This window comes from Xenopus laevis, chromosome 4S (genome assembly GCF_017654675.1).
Source record: "Xenopus laevis strain J_2021 chromosome 4S, Xenopus_laevis_v10.1, whole genome shotgun sequence".
NCBI classification, from domain to species: Eukaryota; Metazoa; Chordata; class Amphibia; order Anura; family Pipidae; genus Xenopus; species Xenopus laevis.
In genome coordinates, this window is record NC_054378.1 from 120187164 (window position 1) to 120205057 (window position 17894).

Genomic DNA, 17894 nt, shown 5'->3' on the forward strand with positions numbered 1-17894 from the left:
TCTGATGAACAGCTGTCACACCACCCACTTGTCACATTGTAAACTCAGAACTCATGAGAATATGCAATAAATACAGGCCTGGTCCCCTATAGCTGAAACTATAACCAATCAGCAGGCAGCATTTACTTGTCACTTGTTACAAATAAACACCTTAATGGGATTTTTCTGCCTGGGCAAACTCTGTGAATGTTATTATATAGTTATAAGTGTCTATTATATCTGCCCTGATTCTAAGGGGTTAATTTGGCTCAATTCCTGCAATTTTTGGGAATTCATCTTTCACACTTTGGGTTCAGCTTAACCAATGGCAGATGTCCCGTTGAAATTTCAAAGTTATCCCGAATTGCATTGGGTTTCGTTCAATAATTTGGGCATCAAATTCAAAAAAGTTGCAGGTTTTGGGTGTCAAATATGAAAAAGTTGCGGTTTTGGCAACAAATACGAAAACATCGTACAATTCGGATTTGTTTTTTACAATTTTATTGAGTCTTTTCCTGCACAAGAAATCTTGTTGTACAAACACTGAGCAGCTAAAAGGAGCAAAGTTTTAGATAATTTTGTTGCTCAAATTTAAATAAGCAGATACAAGTTTTTGGTTATGTGGATGATTCAATAATTGGGCCAAATTAAAAAATCATGGAATCCGTTTACTCTTAGGGGCACATTTACTAAGCTCGAGTGAAGGATTCGAATTAAAAAAAGGTCGAATTTCAAAGTAATTTTTTGGGTACTTCGACCATCGAATAGGCTACTACGACCTTCGACTCGAACTAAAAATCGTTCGACTATTCGACCATTTGATAATCGAAGTACTGTCTATTTAAAAAATACTTCGACTACATGCTTCGCCACTTTAAACCTACCGAGGTACAATGTTATTGGGACCTTCCCCAGCACTTTTCTAACCTTTTTTTGATCAAAGAAATATCCTTCAATCGATCACTTAAAATCGTTTGAATCGTTCGAACGATTTTTACACTAAATCCTTCGAATTCGATATTCGAATTCGAAGGATTTAAATTCGAGGGTCGAATTCGAGGGTTTATTAACCCTCAATATTCGACCCTTGATAAATGTGCCCCATAGCCTGTATAGGGAAATACAGGTATGGAATCTGTTATCTGGAAACCCATTATCCAGAAAGTGATGAATTACAGAAAGGCCGTCTCCCATAGACTCCATTTTATCAAAATAATTTTTGAAAAATAATTTCCTTTTCTCTGTAATAATAAAACAGTAACTTGTACTTGATCCCAACTAAGATATAATTAATCCTTATTGGAAGCAAAACCAGCCTATTGGGTTTATTCAATGTTTACATGATTTTCTAGTAGACCTAAGGTATGAAGATCCAAATTACGGTAAGATCCATTATCCGGAAGGCCCCAGGTCCTGAGCATTCTGGATAACAGGTCCCATACTTGTACTATAAATTGATGGCAGCATCAGCAGGTATTTCTTAGTAACCAGAGTTATGCAAGAAATATACGGGTACAGTATTTATATTAAAAACTGTGATATCTTAATATGTTCGAAACATCCTTTTTTTCTTATGTGGATACAAAAAGCATATTTTTGGTTAAAAAAAAACTGTGATATCTTAGATATTGTTATGCAGCACAGAATGCACAATATTGTTGGCTTATAAATGTCAGTTCCAAATGTTGTTCATGCAAGGGTGAGGGCCACCATTCCCAGAAGCAGCTTTTTGTTTTACGTTTCTTCCCCTTCCCTTTACCCAACCATATTATCCTTTGGCCCATGGAAACAAAAACTTGGGGTGATGACTTAAAATGCTAATAAATATTCTTTTCTATTGCAGGGACCTCATGGGAGATTGCGACAGGCTCTTCTGCTGTATTATTACACTGTTCCAAGAATGCAATAAGCATCAGGATCATTTTGCCCCAAAGGATCAGGAAACTAAAGGACATCAGGTAGATTTGGTGTTTTTGGATGTATAGATATAGGAATTATGTTGTGTTTGCTTGTGTGTTTGGAATTGGTAAATCTCCTTGTGATGGAAGCCACAGAAAAGGAGCTAACATACAGGGGGGTTATTTACTAAACTCCCAATGCAAAAATCATGAACAATTGGTGATTTTTTAAATAAAATTTGAAAAAAAATCACACATTTTTCAGAATTTATCAAACCCAGAGAATGGAAAAGTCTGAATCAGAAAATCCGGCATCTCAGACCTGTCAAGGTTGCATATAAGTCCCAATGATTTCTTGACCTGTGCTTGGTTTTGTGCAATAACCAGAAGTTTTTCTAAGCTTTCGGTGACAAATCCAAAAAAATCAGATTTTTTAACCGCAAAGCCAATTTTTAGGAGAATGGAATAATAATAAATAAGCAAAAAAAAAAAACAGAGCGGATTTGATCGGAGTTTGTAGCAGAAAATATTGAGATAAATTCTGACTTTGATAAATCACCCCCCTAAAGTCAATAACGTCTTATGAAATAAATCATCAACAACAACAAAAAACATTAGGGCTGACTTTTACGTTAAATCTATGGGTTTTCCACAATTTCTCAGCAGGTTTTAGGTGGTAGCAAGACTTATTATTAATTATTTTGTTTTTCAATTTCTTTGATAAAAAAAAAGTTATTGGGCAAAAAAAGACTTCTAGAAATGACAATATACGAATTGTGTTAAACGGTGATCCTAAAAATGAATAAACCACCCCTAGTATAAGTGTGCATATTTATAGCACCCAACAGGCAGTTTTGGGGAAAAAAAATCATATTTAAAGGGATACTGTCATGGGAAAACGTGTTTTTTTCAAAACACATCAGTTAATAGTGCTGTTCCAGCAGAATTCTGCACTGAAATCCATTTCTCAAAAGAGCAAACAGATTTTTTTTTTTTGAAATCTGACGTGGGGCTAGACATATTGTCAGTTTCCCAGCTGCCCCCAGTCATGTGACTTGTGCTCTGATAAACTTCAGTCACTCTTTACTGCTGTACTGCAAGTTGGAGTGATATCACCTCCTCCCTCCCCCCCCCCCCAGCAGCCCATCAGCTGAACAATGGGAAGGTAACCAGATAGCAGCTCCCTAACACAAGATAACAGCTGAAAAGAAAAATTGTCTGGGGCCCCACATGAAATACACTTTTGATTTGTAAAAGTAAAGAAAATACACAGAAAAGAACTACAATATCAGTTGGACAAACAGATGGAGCTATACACTGGAATATGGGACACCTGGAATTATTATATTATAATACACAAAAGCCATGAATATCCTGTAAATTATAGCCTTATAAACGGTGAGTTCTGATGTCATCAGTTATAAACGGTGAGTTCTGATGTCATTTCTGTCACATGACTCATTGAAATTTGTGTATTATAATAAATAAAGTACCCCCAGTTGTAAAATATGAGGATATTAGAAGTTACCTCGGAGTTCCATGACCTGTATAAAAACACTCGGCCTTCGGCCTCGTGTTTTTATATGGTCATGAAACTCCTCGGTAACTTATAATATCCTTATATTTTACAAAAGGGGGTACTTTATTCACTATATTATGATGTTTCCTCGGGAACTGACCGTTTCAAGCTGGGCCACATTCATATCCATCCTGAGCCGCAGGTTGGACACCCCTGAACTAAATGGAGCAAATTGTAACAGTTCAGATGCTCCTGGATCACTGAGCTGCCAGACTGAAACCCCAGAGACACGAACATTAAACTTTAAACTTCAGTTTTGGAAAACTGGTAATGTATAAAAGATAGAAAGCAATTGAAAAAAAGTTTTAATTTCTGATGAACAATCTGAAAACAACTGAACTGGAAAAAAAAAGTGTTTGGAAGGTGAACAACCCCTCTTAAAAGACAAGTTTTATTTTTCTTGTGAGTGAGTGTAGTGGAGCATTTAATAATAATAGTAAAAGTAATGATAATACTGAAAGTGCCAAACAAAGCTTTTCTACTGTTTTATCCGGTTATTAGAATAATATACAAAAGAAATGAGATGAACTTTAAGAATGTTTCCTTTCCTGTAAGAATGAAAGTGCTGAGCTGCAGTTCATCCAGACGGCTCTATGAGGATTTCAATGTTTGACCTCGGCCAGTGGTTCGAATAAATCGGGCCCCTTTCTGGGCCCCCACGACAAAGCATTAATCTAGAGGAGCCTTGTTCCGGCAGACACCACATGGAAATCAGGAAGACACTGTTTACTTAAAGAGCTTTATTGATGGTGGGAAAAGGGGAAAGAGAATGTCAGTGGTTCATGTACCTGTTATTGTGACAGTGAGCTCTTGTGTCCGGTGCAAATCGACTGAACTGAACACTGGTTCTGATATTCACCAGCCATTGTATGTGACTGGGCCTGTGTTAGTGAAGGTCAGTAAAAGTATTTGCATTGGACCCCTAACCTTAGAAGGCTTCTGTTGGCTGAAAATGTATATGGCAGAATAATGACAACTTATGTAATAATTATAATATATAGTGAATAAAGTCCCCCCTCTTGTAAAATATTATAAGTTACCGAGGAGTTTCATGAGCATATAAAAACACAAGGTAATTTCTAATATCCTCATATTTTGCAACTGGGGGTACTTTATTTATTATCATACACAAGTTTCAGTGATCATGTGACAGAAATGACATCAGAACTCACCGTTTATAACTGATTACATCACTAGTCACCGTTTATAAGGATATAATTTACAAGATATTCAAGGCTTTTGTGTATTATATAGTGAATAAAGTCCCCTCTCTTGTAAAATATAAGTATATTATAAGTTACCGAGAAGTTATAAACGGTGAGTAGTGATGTCATACAGGTCATGGAACTCTAGATTAATTTCTAATATCCTCATATTTTGCAACTGGGGGTACTTTATTCACTATATAATACACAAGTTTCAGTGATCATGTGACAGAAATTACATCAGAACTCACCGTTTATAAGGATACAATTCACAGGATATGCATGGCTCTTGTGTATTATATATACAGGTATAGGATCCCTTATCCGGAAACCCGATATCCAGAAAGCTCCAAATTACGGAATGGATGTCTCCCATAGACTCCATTTTATCCAAATAATCCAAATTTTTAAAAATATTTTCCTTTTTCTCTGTAATAATAAAACAGTAGCTTGTACTTAATCCCAACTAAAATATATTTAATCCTTATTGGAAGCAAAACCAGACTATTGGGTTTATTTAATGTTTAAATTAATTTCTAGTAGACTTAAGGCATGAAGACCCAAATTACGGAAAGATCCATTATCCGGAAAACCCCAGGTCCCGAGCATTCTGGATAACAGGTCCCATACCAGGTCCAGAGCATTCTGGATAACAGGTCATTTCCCTATGGGACCAGACTGTAAATTATATCCTTATAATACACAAAAGCCATGAATATCCTGTAAATTATATCCTTATAAACGGTGAGTAGTGATGTCATCAGTTATAAATGGTGAGTAGTGATGTCATTTCTGTCACATGACTCACTAAAATTTGTGTATTATAATAAATAAAGTACCCCCAGTTGTAAAATATGAGGATATTAGAAGTTACCTCGGAGTTCCATGACCTGTATAAAAACACTCGGCCTTCGGCCTCGTACTTTTATATGGTCATGAAACTCCTCGGTAACTAATAATATCCTTATATTTTACAAGAGGGGGTACTTTATTCACTATATAAACGGAGCATTCTGACGTCAGAACGCGCCGTTTATAACAGCAGTGCGTCGGAATTTGACGCCACACGTCCGAAATGGACCAAAATTTTGACGCCGAACCCTCCAACACCCCTCCCCACATCCCCACAAAATGTAGATTATAATGCATAATGTACCCCCTACTAGAAATTTATAAAGATATCAGAAGTCACCTCGGAGTTATGTGACCTGTATAAAAGCACTCGGCCTGCGGAGTCACATAACTCCTCGATGACTTATAATATCTTTAGAAATTACAGTAGGGGGTACATCATCCACTATGTATATATATATATATATATATATATATATATATATATATATATATATATATATATATATATATATATATATATATATATATATATATATATATATATATATATATATATATACACAGTCCAAGTGTTCACTCTCTAATGTTACTTACTTCCTGGATGCATGGTCAATATGAATTATATACGTATTGGAATGGTTCTTCAATTAAAGTGATTTATTTTATTATATAACATGCTGTATCCAATGTTTCGGTCCCCATTGAGACCTTTATCAAGGATCCTTGACCAGACTGGGCTGGTGGGACCACCCAGACCCAATCCTGCCCTCCCCTGCTGCCGCCCTCCCTCCCTTGATCCTGGTCTCCCCTGTTTTCCTCCCTCCCTCAATCCAGACCTGATTGTGGCCTCTCCTTCGTTCCGCAGCTGCCTATCCTCCCTGAGTCAAGTAACAAGGATGATACATGGGTTTGGGGGGAAGGTGAGTGAGCGATACAGAGGGTATGTGGGACCCTGAAGTGGCATCCCCAGCAGGCCTCACACATCCCATTTTGACCCTGCACACAAGTGCCAAAAAATGGATTCCTCCATGAATCATAAGTGCCATTAGCTTTCTTAGAGGGACACTAAATATTTGTTTTCATAATCACACTGCCTTACAAACTAGCACTAGTTGTTTTCATGCAAAAATGGACACTTATTCATTTTGCCTAATGAAAGAAAACTTTCCATTACCAACAGTTGTTTTGTGGTTTGTAAGTGTATCTGTCTGTACCTTCCTGCATTTCCTGCATTTCTGGTTCTGTCTCCTGAAACAATGTAGCAGACAGCTGTCTTCTGTTATTTTATTTCATGTCAGAGCCACCAGGGCAGAGAATAGAAAGGGACAGTCAGGCAGAGCAGGGCCTGACCGGCCAGGCGCCCTAGGTATCCTAGCCGGTCACGCCGATGACTGGGCTCCTGCAAGCGTCAACAGAGGCTGCAAATAAACGCTTGTGCACGTATGCGCCAATAGACTGAGATGCAAATACACTCTGGCGTGCACATGCATCATTAGCCTCGGATGGGAGTATATGCTCACGCGCGCATGTGCCGGTAGCCTCAGATGCAATTACACGCTCTCATGCGTATGTGCCAGTAGGCGCGCATGGGCAAGCGCACAATCAGGCAAAAAAGGGACCGGACAAAGAGGCTAAGTAGGTACTTGCCTGACGCCCCTCCAGTTTTGCACCCTAGGCACGTGCCTACTCTACCTACCCCTAGGTCCGGCCCTGGAGGCAGGCACAGCTTTCATATTAGCTCTAGGGGGCAGGACCTCCTTCCCACGATGTCTCTTATCACATAGCACTTAAGCTCTTTGTCCTATGATTCTGTATATATTTATTATGTGATTTGTCTTTCCCATGTATACTTTATATATATATATATATATATATATATAGAGCAACAAAAACCGCACACAAAGGACTTGTATAAGTGAAAAAAGATGACCAATTTATTGCGACGTTTCGGCTCCTGTACTTGAGCCTTCTTCAGGTGGTGTCAAGTACAGGAGCCGAAACGTCGCAATAAATTGGTCATCTTTTTTCACTTATACAAGTCCTTTGTGTGCGGTTTTTGTTGCTCTATAAATTTTTCAAGTTAACCTGCACCTAGGCAATTACCTTAATGATTTGAGTGCTCCAGCTACATGCATAATATATATATATATATATATACATATATTGTACTTTTATGCACTGTACAGAGCTGCGGCTTCTTAACAGCGCTTTACAAATAAAGTTATACATACATACGTACATACATATTAGTGATGGGCGGGCGGGCCTGCCAACAACCCGTTGGACCCCTGCCTCGTGCAGGTTCAGGCCGGCTCCTGCACAAAATCTTCAGCTCGTGGTCGGGTCCAGGTTGAGTTCTTCTCCTGCTCTCCCCCCGCCGACGATCTAGCACTTCCGGCACCTGCATTTATAGACATTTTGTGAAGTCACTGTGGGGTGGGACGGGCACAGGTCTATAAATACAGGGGGAACGGAGGGCTGGGCGGGTGCAGGTTGGGCCGGGGCTGGTTAGGGTCGGTTGCGGGTCGAGAATTTCTCCACCTATACACCACTGTTTCATATATCAGTTATATTTGCACATGACTTCAATGTGTATTGCGCATTTTTTTTTTATTCTGCAAATTTTTATTTTTGTGTTTATACCTCCTTTAAATCACCTTTTGCTTTCCAAAGTGTAAGTATCAGTGGAAATAATAATTATTTGACTGTTCAATAAAGGTAACATCAGTTTCAATTTTAAGTAATAACCTTTTGTTTGAGAAGGTTTAAGTCAGGGTAAATGGCAGAAAGTACTTGAAAAGCCTAAAAATTCTTTTTACACATCAGCAGGAAATTAGCAATTTTTGATAGGAATGATACTTTGTGTTGCCGTGTTTTTTCTCCTGTGCGCCACTGGCTCAGCACAATATGTTTTATAATGTCAATTTTGTTATGCCTTTGACATCATAATAAATGCAGCTTTCCCAATTTCCATAAACACAGAAAGCTGTAAGAGTTCTATTCGGCACAGTGAGGAGTGGAAAGAGAACTCAGTTTACCTAATAAAAGAATTAATTACAAACATGTAAATAGTTGTCTAGTCTAATAGAGAATAACTGATATCTCTCGGCACATAAAGTCAGCATCAAACTCTCAGTGCCACAGTATTTGCTGCACCCCCTGCTTTTTTTAACCCTATAACTCTACAAAATAATGTAAGGAAGGATGTATTAGTATTGTATTAGTGACACTTTATTTTAAAATTAGGCCTTAAAGTGGACCTGTCATCCAGAAATAAAAAGCTGAATAATAAAAGTAATTTTCAAATTAAACACAAAACCCATTTTTTTTATTTAAGCATTCATAGCTGTTGTAAACTAATTTAAAAATCTCAGCTGTCAATCAAATATTGCCTGCCCCTCCTCTATGCCTTAGGCAATTACTTTCACTTTCCATTCAGCACTTCCTACATGTCACTGCTCTCCCCACATTCCCCCTCTTTCGTTACCATATAATTGTGTAGCCAGGGCACGGGGATGGACATCAGGTCCCCCATTCTGGTGCACAAACAAGATTCTGAGATGATACAAGGCTTGTCTTAATAACAGTGTCCACAAAATGGCTCCTGCCTGTTTGCTATAATTATGAATTCCCAGACAGATGGAAACAAGATTCAAAAAAGTTTTATAGTGTAATTAAAGTTCATTTTGCTTGACTAACATGATAAAATAGGATTTCTAATTATTATTCTTTTGGGTGACGGGTCCCCTTTAAAGGGGAACTATCGTGAAAATGAAAATGTGTATATATATATATATCCACATGAAAAACTGGAGCACTCACGGGACTTATGAAAGAGTGAATTTTTTTTTTTTTTTCCTGCTAAGAGGACCTTTCTCAAGACAGCCCAAACACACCAGTATTCTCCAACCTAAAAAAGGCACTTGGTTATGTAAATTAGTGTCCAACCCAATATAAGCATCATGAAACAGAGAATCATTGCAGATATCACATAGCATTTTACAAAAGTGTTTCACCTGATGATCAAGTGTAGAGTGTGTGAGTGCCCCCAACAAGATAAAAAATAGACTGTGCAGAACCATAACAACAGGGAATAGAGGACCACCAGGCTCAATCAGAAATCGATCGACACTATCAAAGGGGCAGAAGATGGCTTAGTGGAAAGTAACAGGTGGCCTGGCTTTGTGAACAACTATCATGGTTTTATAGTAACCAAAAAGACATTCACCACACTATACATAAAGAGAACATATTAGCCATATCTTAGCTGACATATAGGTAACTGCAGATTACACGCCTCGAAAGTCCAAGTATATTGGTAGGTCACAGAATAATGGCATTGGCCTCGTTATCCGATCATATAGCTTTATACTCTATATGGTGTGCCAGGGCTTTCTTTGCCAGCTTGTCCCAGGAGTAATATTGCAGACCCTCTGATATAAATGCTTCGGCTCATGGAAATAAAAACTATGATCAGTTACCAATTCTGTATCGTTTCTGAAATAAACAAGTTACTCTTCACAATACCCCTCTCATGTCTCTCTACATTCTCTCCTCGTGCAGGAGTTGGTTTCCAATTTTCATTGACAGTTATGTCTGATACATATTTTAGGGGGACTCTCTTTCCTAGCAGATGTGTTAGAGCTTAGTCATAAAACTGATTCCAGCACAAACAAAATAACTGCCCTTGGCGCAAGTCCTGCATGTAGAGAGACAAGGATTTCTGGAGACTGTGGCAAAAGGAACTATATTAGACCTAACTGTGTATCTAAATCAGACTTCCGATACCCAAGCTGCACCTAATACATCAACGAGATTCAGAACTTCTTAATGTTTAAGGTTTCACACCCATTATTTTAAGGAAAAATTGAATTTGGTTTCCTAGGGCCCATGGGAGAACCTCACACGTTGAGCCCACTCTCAGAGCAATTAGAGGATGGGCTGCTTGGGACTTCTTTGGACTGGGTCCCAATGGGAAACAGCAGTGTGCTTGCAAAATATCCATCAGCAAATAGACTTTGAGGATTATTATATTACAATATATTTTCTTCTCCTGTGCCACCATATTGCAATCCTTAGTGCCTAGTATTCTTTCTTTTTTTTTTTTTGCTTTGGTGTTCAGCTTTGTCCCACATAGATAATGTCACTGCATGAAGCCCTGAGCACGGCATTCTTAGAATGAAACTACTGACAGGTTAACCAGACCATTATTTCCCAAGCAAGTGTGCATATTTTTCCGTTTGCTATTTTAGTCTCTCCCGGCTACTCTCATTCTTGGTGCCGATCGTTATCATCGCGTCTTGATATCAGAAGATCGTTGTCATCAACACATTATCTCTTGCGGTTTTCGTGCAATTCCCACCATAAATAATTTGTAAACCAGTGAGTCAGGTTCAGGGCGTGAAAACGTTCATTTATCATATTTGTGCAGACATAAAACTAGTATGTAAAATGATACTTGAACGCTTGTAATGAAGTTGTTTTGAAATGCGTTGTGCAGGAAACACAAGTGATTCTGTTTGGTTTTGTGGCACTTGTGTGGGTTGTTTCTTGGGGCGGGGGAGATGTGAGGGGGAACTGACATAGATTGAGTGGTGACAGATGGTTGTATCACACTTTTCATGTATTTCACGTTGACTTATAAAATCTGTTACAGCATATTTGCCCTGGACAAAAAGTTCCTTTGTTTTGACATTAATTATATCAGGACTGTGAGACCTTTGTTCTTCTTCATAAGGATATTATGTTGTATAGTGCTTCCATTTGTTACTGGATTGAATGAGAAAGAGATCTAAGAAGTACATTTTTAAGGTTTAGTACTTGACTTGCCCAGGGTCGGACTGGGTCTGCGGTACACCGAGAAAAAACCCGGTGGGCCCCACTGGGCCAGTCCTACTATTGTCACTGCTCCTCCAACCTCCCTTCCGGCCCCCGGCTGCGGCCGAAAATGGGAGAAAAGGTAAGTGTGGGAGGCTGGAGGAAGGTTCCAGCTGTGGAGGGGGGGAGGGCCTGGCCGATGGGGGGAGGGATTAGGGGTGGTTTGGAGGCCCCGAAGCAGCAGCCCTGGTGGGCCCAGTGCCTCCCAGTTGCACCCTGGAATTGCCAAAACTGCATAACACAAGATTGCCACAATTAATGTTTCTTTAAGGTAGAAACTTCAGGTTCTCCAATCAGCAGTTCCGGCCTGCTATTTGGCTTTAGCTCTGTTTGTAAAAGAATCTTCTAACCACAGTGGTCAGAAATACTTCTTGAAAGCCATTGTTTACATCACTGTGGTATACTTAAGCCTGTAACGTGATTAATTAGCAGAGTGAAATAATAAAGCTTAGGAAGGCAAATAAAACAACTCCATGACAGGCTTCTATTTCTATGCTCCTTACCCAATACCTGTCCACCTACACATGTTCTTAGACTTCACTAGGGCTGCACCCCTTCTCTGGAATGTCATATTTATCACTTTGCCAACTCCTGATCTTGTGGAAGAGTTAAAGTTAATCGAATGATCATGTGACTGTTAGTGCAGCCAAAAATAGACACTTGGAGCAAGGATGATTGCACATTCTGCGGCCCATGTATTGTCCATGGCTACATCTTCATTATGTACATCGATTCTAAACATAGGGTAGTTTATGTTCCAGTAGGACAGGGTAATTTTTGATCAAACAGGTACAAGACTTCCTGCTTTACTAAGACATCCTGTCAAGAACTATTTACTGCTGGTGACACTTCATAGGCTGGCGCCTATTCGCTTGGTTGCCTTTTCAATGAAGTGTGTCCTACAACCACTGAATACGCTTTGAAGATGTTTTAAATCCACCATTTAATTCTCCTCTATACAGTGGAATGGTCTCCAAGAGTGGAGCAACTTAAGGGGGCTTTAGCAGACATTCAAAGGAGTTTTTGAAGAACACCTACCTTGAGTATAAGGTCATCATTATCATGCCTGATTTATAGAACACCAGCATCATTTTCTGCACTTTATAGAGATTTCCTTTGTCACTTCCCCAGTGGTGCTTAGAGTCAAAACTCCATATCTTGTACTCAGGAGCCTGTATGTTTATAGTTTGTGGGAGGGAACTGGAGCACCTGGAGCAAATTCAAGCAGACACGGAAGCAGGAGGATATATAATATACTTGCCGATTGAACTAGGACTTTGACCCTGCAAACAATTTGACAGTGGATACATTTCACGGTAAACAATGACAATTTTCTTGCATGACCAATGGATTTTCTGACTGATGTCATTAGATGCAAAAACGTTTGGTGCCCACTAACCTCACAATAATTTGACGGAATTGTCAGATCGCACAAAAATTCGAATTTGAAAGCACCAATGTGAATTTGAATTGGAATGTGAGATTTATCACGCCTTGACCCTGGAACCAGTTCTTATTCGATACTTCGCCATCTAAAACCTGCTGTTTTCATGTAGAAGTCAATGGCAGAGGTCCAATTGAAAATGTTAATTGGCTTCCTGACATTCGAGTTTTTTTCCGTTGGAAAACTTGATTTGTATTCGATAAGAATTTTCAGGTCGCTCCTATTCGATCGAATATTAGATGTTCCAGTCTTTTCATAAATAGCCTCCCATTCGAGTTTTGAGTGCATTTGAATTTATTAGAGTTTAAAAAAATTCACATAACTTCAAAATTTCACCTTTGATAAATATGCCCCTTAGAGTTTTTACCTAACAGCCAGCAAAAATTACTTTGAGGTCATAATCTCTATATGCTATAACCTGTAGGGATGCACCAAATCCACTATTTTAGATTCAGCCGAACCCCCAAATCCTTTGTGAAAGATTTGACCATATGCAAATTAGGATTTGGTTCGGCCGGGCAGAAGTTTTTGGCTGAATCTGAATCCTGCTGAAAAAGACCGAATCCTGGATTCGGTGCATCCCTAATAACCAGTAAATTTTTATACATTTGTTATACATTTCCTAAATCCTGAGACTCAACACCCCATGTGCCATAAACCTAATTGTGGGGATTAGTGTAGTTAATGGTGTTCACCTCTGTTTCCGTCTTCAGACGAGGGCGCGGGCCAACGTGTTTCATAAAATATCTGACTTCCCCTGAGAATCTCTAGGATGCCCTAAGGAGATTTTCAATTAAGAAAAGTATTCTTTAGCATTGTTGTTTGTATTTTGTTTTTGTTTTTACATGAACTGTCTATCAGGCCTGGACTGGCAATCTGTGGGTTCTGGCAAATGCCAGAGGGGCTGCTGTAAGTTGCCAAAGACAGGCACTATTTATTGGGCTGGTGAGGTGCTGTTTGGGCCTCTGTGTAGCTGAAATGCCAGGGCCTATTTTGAATCTCAGTCCAGACCTGCTGTCTATAGTTATCTGGGGCAGAAGCGTTCATTGAGGGGGGCGGGCCCTGGTGCGTGACACGCAGCCGGGCCCCGCCCATCTCCGTAACGCCGCATTTGGCCACATTTTCAGCGGAAAACGGTCTGCCGGTGGGCCCTGAGGGGTTGCGGGCCCTGGCCCTCTCGCACCCCCTGCACCCCCGTTAGTTCCGCCACTGATCTGGGGCAATATTTTAACATAATGAAATTAATTTTTTTTCTTTTAATTCCTGACCAACAAAATGTTTTTATTCCCATGACTGTAATACATTTCTGCTGGGTGAATCTTCTCAATAAAGTGCTTTATGGGCAATTGCTCATATAATGTTCTATGGTTAAATAGAAATGTGAGGTACATCTGCCCAGCAGCAAACTTCAGTTGATATGTTGACAATTATGTTAATGTACAGATTTCACGATTACAGATTTCACTCTGGTCTAAAGCAAGTTATCTACTTACTCCCTACTGAAATATATTATAGACAAATACAAGAGGTCCTCCCCACTCAACACATTATTAATATATTAATGGAGAAGGAAAATCATTTTAACTTGGTGCCAAAAGTTAGGCACCCCCAAGCAGAAAAGTGCACAGACCTGGGGTTCTGCCAGTGAGCACCAAGGAGTGATTGTCTTCTTCGCTCTTTGGGTCTGTGACGTCAGTGGGCGAACCCGTGACATCAGTGGGCGGGGTTATGACGCGGCGATCAGTGATTGGCCGATCGCCGTGTCAATCAAGGGAATCCCGCCAGGTTTTCCTTATTTGGAAAACAGGGCAGGAAGTATAGACCCGGGCAGCCCCTCAGAATACCGGGCTGTCCGGGTCAAAACCGGACAGGTGGCAACCCTATGCCCACATAACACAGAAACCCCTAATATACCCATCACAATTACCTTTTTCTTCAAAAAGTCTGAATAAATGCCATTTTCTATGCTGAAATCCAGCTGTTTAACAGTTCTTCTCGTTCTGCATCATTTGAAATCCTGGCAGGGAAGGAGGGACTAAACACTGATGTTACAAATTGAAATAACTTCTCCACAGCTTACAGACAGCATGCAGGAACTACATAACCCACAATGCATTGCACTGTGATGTTCTGTTCCTTATTGAAATCACCTGTGCAGGGAATTGTGGGATTTGGAGGATGCAGCCCTATTTTTTAAAAATGAAAATTTTCTATTTATGATTACCCAATGGCACATACTACTAAAAAAGTATATTATTATGAAAATGGTTTATTTACAGGAAGCAGGGTTTTACACGTGAGCTTTTTTATGCAATATCTTTTTATAGAGACCTACATTGTTTAGGGGGTTTAGTTTTCCTCCTAATAGCCCTGCCAAAAAGGAAGTATCATCCTTCATAATTGATTAGCATCTAGACATAATAATGTCCTGTCTTTAGTCAATCCAGAAAAAAAAATTATGCAATAATGTTTTTTTCTGTTTCCCCATAATATCTAATTGTCCTAATATACTGTCCTTTTGCAATGTTTTCTTGAGTCTTTATACTTGCAGATAATGCCTAGCACAAAATGTAATTATTCTCTACTACAATTTCTTATCTCCTCCAAAACCTTTCTGTGGTAGGATTGTATTCCTTAAAAGGAACTGGAGGTGGTATTAAGGTGGCCATACACATGCCGATAAAAGCTGCCGAAAGACCAAGTCGGCAGCTTGTCGGCAGCTTATCGGCCTTAGTGTTGGGCCCTCCGACGGGCTTCCCCTATTGATATTTGGTGGAAAGTCATGGTCGCATCTGTTCGTAGATGCGGTCCCGCAATCCGACCGCCCATATTGGCAGCATTATGATCCGATCGTTGGGCCCTAGGGCCCATGATCGGATCAGCCCGATATCTCCCACTTCAATGTGGGCATATCGGGGAGAGATCCACATATATAAACAGGGAAGGGTGGCATGGGATTTGGCTAAATTCCATCATTTTGCAGAATCTGGATTTGGCCAAACCCAAGTGTTCAGCTGAACGTAATCGGACACCTTAACGTTTTATGACTTTACGGGGCCCATTTAGCTTAGCTCGAGTGAAGGAATAGAATAAAAATAAACTTCGAATTTCAAATAATTTTTTTGGCGACTTCGACCTACGACTTCGAATCGAACGATTCGAACTAAAAATCGTTCGACTATTCGACCATTCGATAGTCGAAGTACTGTCTCTTTAAAAAAAACTTCGACCCCCTAGTTCGCCACCTAAAACTTACCGAGGTGCCATGTTAGCCTATGGGGGAGGTCCCCATAGGCTTTGTAACAATTTTTAGGTCGAAGAAAAATCGTTCGTTCAATGGATTAAAATCCTTCGAATCGCACGATTCGAAGGATTTAATCGTTCGACTGAACGATTTTTCGTTCGATCAAACTATTTGCGGTAAATCCTTCGACTTCAATATTCGAAGTCGAAGGATTTACATTCGACCCAATGTAAATCTGCCCCTAAATGTTTGGACAACTGAAATTGACTTTTTTTGGTTTTAGATGGCACACGTTTTTCATATTTTCTTATTTTCCACATATTATTATTGAAGTTAGGTTTCAGATTGAATTGAGGTATTTGATCAATTATTCTGCTGAAGCCAAAAATTATGTATTTGGTACATCCAAAGCATCAGTAGACAGAGCGAACACATAGGGGCCGATTCACTAAGGGTCGAATTTCGAAGTTAAAAATACTTCGAAATTCGACCCTCGGATTGAAATCCTTCGACTTCGAATATCGAAGTCGAAGGATTTAGCGCTAATCCTGCGATCGATCGATCGAAGGATTTTCCGTTCGATCGAACGATTAAATCCTTCGAATCGAACGATTCGAAGGATTTTAATCCAACGATCGAAGGAAAATCCTTCGATCAAAAAATCACAGGCAAGCCTATGGGGACCTTCCCCATAGGCTAACATTGACTTCGGTAGCTTTTAGCTGCCGAAGTAGGGGGTCGAAGTTTTTTTTAAAGGGGAAGTACTTCGACTATCGAATGGTAGAATAGTCGAACGATTTTTCGTTCGATTCGTTCGATTTCGTTCGAATTCGAACGAATTTAACCAATTCGATGGTCGAAGTACCCAAAAAATACTTCGAAATTCGAAGTATTTTTCATTCGAATCCTTCACTCGAGCTTAGTGAATCAGCCCCATAATATTTGGCTGAGATGGCTGACTGTCTCACCATGTGAATCCTTCCAAAGAGATGACACAGTGGGTTGCTCTGGATGAAAATGAATAATCATAAACAGGGAATGACTTACTGGAATCAATACCAACGTTGTCATTCCTTTACTATCAGAAACCTAATTATTTACAAAAATTATAAAAGATGGAAAATCGTAGGTTGAGAAGGTAAAGATCATTTACGATCATTTACGAAGCCAGTGGGAGGTGGAAGCCTCTCACTTGCCATTGACTGTACACTGAACTAATCATGTAAAATGTTGTAAGTGACAAAAAAGATGAATTGTTATTCTGGGAAATAAATTATTTTGCTTGAGGAGGAAAAACAACAATTAGCAAAATGTGGGTGAATTCAATGATCAGCAATACAGGGAAATGTCACACAAACAAGCTAAGAACCACCTACCCTTACACAGTTTTCTCCCACTCAGATGATACACCACAAAAAGTATTTGCTTTTGATCGAGTGAATCAGGTGTAAAACAGTGTCAGTACGGACGGAAAAATAGAGCCCTAATTCGACTATTTAAAGGTTACGTTGGAAACCCGCCTGGATCCCCACAATGTTTGGAAATAAAGAGTAAATCCGATTCCTTCTGATAAGTTGTGAAAAGCTTGGGTGCACAGAGATCCGCAGTAGAACATCACCCTCTAAGTCTCCCTGAGATGGAAAAGCATGCCAGAAATGTAATATCTGCAATAACGGTGGCGTTAAATGTTTCAATTTCAGAAAGCAGTCAAAAATATGATGGGGAATGCAAAATGTTGTCATTTTACTTGAAAATAAAGCAATTTCCTTCACGTTTGAGAGATGCAGGATCTCAATGCAAAATACAAGTAGGA

At 39.5% G+C, this 17894-nt stretch overlaps 1 protein-coding gene across 12 annotated transcripts in view; it reads left to right on the forward strand.

The window, feature by feature from the left end:
* foxp1.S (forkhead box P1 S homeolog) overlaps positions 1–17894 on the forward strand; it is a 629350-nt gene that overhangs the window by 250260 nt on the left and 361196 nt on the right. For all 12 annotated transcript variants that reach the window (XM_018259715.2, XM_018259719.2, XM_018259717.2 and 9 more), the window contains one exon: positions 1823–1937. The gene's annotated coding sequence lies outside the window, so the exon portion shown is untranslated. The remainder of the gene's footprint in view (positions 1–1822; positions 1938–17894) is intronic.